General features: G+C 40.5%; 1 pseudogene; it reads left to right on the top strand.

Annotated features, from left to right (window-relative positions):
• Positions 1-1,924: 1,924 nt before the first annotated feature.
• Positions 1,925-2,723, top strand: LOC102835577 (annotated as a pseudogene).
• The last annotated feature ends 524 nt before the right edge of the window (positions 2,724-3,247 follow it).

Consider the following 3,247-nt stretch of genomic DNA (forward strand, 5'->3'; position numbering starts at 1 on the left):
GTAAAGATTTACACCCTCGGAAACCCTGTACAGGGTCGCTATGGGTCGGAACCGACTCAACGGCACTTAACAACAACAACAACAACCAGTAAATCCAGTGATGATGAAATTGAAGAATGCTACCAATTTCTTCCATCTAAAATTGATCAAACATCCAATCAACATGCATTGAAAATTACTGGTGATTGTAATGTGAAAGTTGGAAATAAAGAGGAAAGATCAGCAATGGAATACATGGCCTTGCTTATTGATAATGATGCGGAATGTCATGTGGTACAATTTTGCGAGACCAATGACTTATTCATTGCAAATAACTTTTCAGCAATATAAACAGTGGCTATATGTGGGCCGTACCAGATGGACTACACAGGAATCAAATTGACTTCATCTTTGGGAAAAGATGATGGAGAAACTAAGTATCATCAGCCAAAACAAGGCCAGGGAATGACTGTGGAATTGACCCACTTGCAAGTTCAAACTAAAGCTGAAGAAAATTAAAACAAGTCCATGACAGCCAAAATATGACCATAAGTATATTTCTCAAGCTAAAAGAACTGAAGAAAAAAAAAAAAAAAATCAAGCATCAACTTGCAATGTTGCAAGATTCCATTGAGTAAATACTGAATGATTCTGCAAACATCAATAGAAGATGGAAGAAATACACAGTCACTGGACCAAAAAGAGCTGGTCCATGTTCAACCATTTCAAGAGGTAACATATGACCAAGAACTAATGGTACTACTGAAAGGAAGAACTCCAAGCTGCACTGAAGGCATCGTTGAAAAACAAGACTCCAGGAATTGACAGGATACAAATTGAAATATTTCAACAAACTGATGCAGCACTAGAGACATTAACTCAGCTATGATAGGAGAAGATAGCTAATCTATCTGTCCAACCAATTGGAAGAGATCCAAATTTACGACCATTCCAAAGAAAGGTAACCCTACAAAATGTAGATATCATAGTACAATATCATTAATATCACATGCAAGTAAAAATTTGCTGAAGATAATCCCAAAATGATTATAGCAATGCATCAACATAGCTTCCAGAAATTCAAGTCAAATCCAGAAGAGTACATGGAACTGTCATTATCATGGCCAACATCAGATGGAACTTGAATAAAAGCAAAGAATACCAGAAAGGTATTTAATTGAGCTTTATTGGCTATGCAAAGACATTCAACTGTGTGAATCATAACAAAGTATGGATAGTATTGCAAATAATTGGTATTCCAGAACACTTAAGTGTGCTCATGAAATACCTGTACACAGACCAAGAGGCAGTCCTTTGAACAGAACAAGTGGATACTGAGTGGTTTAAAATCAAGGTGTGTGTCTGAGTTGTATATTTCACTATACTTATTCAATCTGTATGCTGAGCAAATAATACCAGAAACTGGATTATATGAAGAAGAACATGTCATCAGGATTGGAGGAAGGCTCATTAACTACCTGTGATATGCAGATGATACAACCTTGCTTATTGGAAGTGAAGAGGACTTGAATTACTTGCCGATGAAAACCAAAGACTTTGGTTATGTAGTATGGACTGCACCTCTATGTAAAGAAAATAAAAATGCTCACAACTGTACCAAGTAATAGTATCATGAAAAATGGGGGAAAGTTTTAAGTGGTCAAAGTCATCTTTTTACTGGGAACCACAATCATAGCTCATGGGAACAGCAATCAAGAAATCAAAAGACACTATTGAAGTGCTGCTGGTGTCTCTGAGCTATCGGTTGTCATCCTGTCACTGCAGTGATCCCTGCACTTGCTGCCACTGTGACTGAGCAAGTGACAATTCATGGCACCCTCAAGGGCCACAATGGCTCGGTGACCCAAATTGCTACCACTCCACAGTTTCTGGACATGATACTGTCCGTCTCTCAAGACCATCATCATGTGGAAGCCGACCAGGGATGAGGCCAACTACGGCATACCCCAATGTGCTCTGCGTAGTCACTCTCACTTTGTTAGTGATGTGGTCATCTCCTCTGATGGCCAGTTTGCTCTCTTCGGTTCCTGGGATGGAACGCTACGCCTCTAAAATCTCACAACTGACAACACCACACGCTGATTTGTAGGCCAAACCAAGGAAGTGCTGAGTGTTGCATTCTCCTCTGACAACCAGCAGATTTTGCCTGGTCCTGAGATAAAACCATCCAACTGTGGAATACTCTGGGTGTCTGCAAGTACACTGTCCAGGATGAAAGCCACTCCGAGTGAGTGTCTTGTTTTCGTTTTTTACCCAACAGCAGCAAACCTATCATTATCTTCTGTGGCTAGGACAAATTGGTCAAGGTATGGAACCTGGTTAACTGCAAGCTGAAAAACCAACCACATTGGCCACACAGGGTATCTGAACACTGTGGACTGTCTCTCCAGATGGTTCCCTATGTGCTTCCAGAGCCAAGGATGCCCTGGGACCTCAATGGTGGCAAGAACCTCTATACCCCAGATGGTGGGGACATCATCAATGCCCTGTGCTTCAGCTCCAACCACTACTGTCTCTGTGCTGCCATGGGCCCTAACATCAAAGTCTGGGACTTGGAGAGCAAGAGCATTGTGATGAACTGAAGCGGGAAGTTATCAGCACAAAAAGCAAGGCAGAGCCTCCCTAGTGCACCTCTGGCCTGGTCAGCTGATGGCCAGACCCTGTTTGCTGGCTACACAGATAACCTGATGTATGTGTGGCAAGTGACCATTGGCACTCAGTAGAAATTTATGGCAAAGTTTTAGACATTAATAAAGGGGCTCTTCTTTTAAAAAAAAAAAAAAAAAAAAGACATTATTGCATTGGGCAAATCTGCTGAAAAAAAAGCTCTATAAAGTGTTAAAAATCAAAGGTGTCATATTGTGGACTAAGGTACTCCTGACCTTGGTATTCTCATTCTCCTCATATGCATGTGAATGTTGGAATAAGGAAGGCATTCAAATAATTAATGCATTTTAATTATGGTGTTGGAGACGAATATTTAAAGTATCAAGGACTGCCTGAAGAAGAAACAAATCTGTCTTGAAAGAAGTACAGCCAGAATGTGCTTTAGAAGCAAGGATGGAGAGATTTTGTTTCCTGTACTTTGAACATGTTGTTAAGAGGAACTAGTCCTTAGAGAAGGCTATCTTGTTTGGTATAGTGGAGAGACAGTGAAAACAGGAAGACCCTCAAGGAGACGGATTAGTACAGTGATGGAAGGTACAATGGTCTCAAATAGAACAACAATCATTAGGAAAGTGCTAGA

Source organism: Chrysochloris asiatica, unplaced genomic scaffold, assembly GCF_000296735.1.
Source record: "Chrysochloris asiatica unplaced genomic scaffold, ChrAsi1.0 scaffold00059, whole genome shotgun sequence".
Classification (NCBI taxonomy): domain Eukaryota; kingdom Metazoa; phylum Chordata; class Mammalia; order Afrosoricida; family Chrysochloridae; genus Chrysochloris; species Chrysochloris asiatica.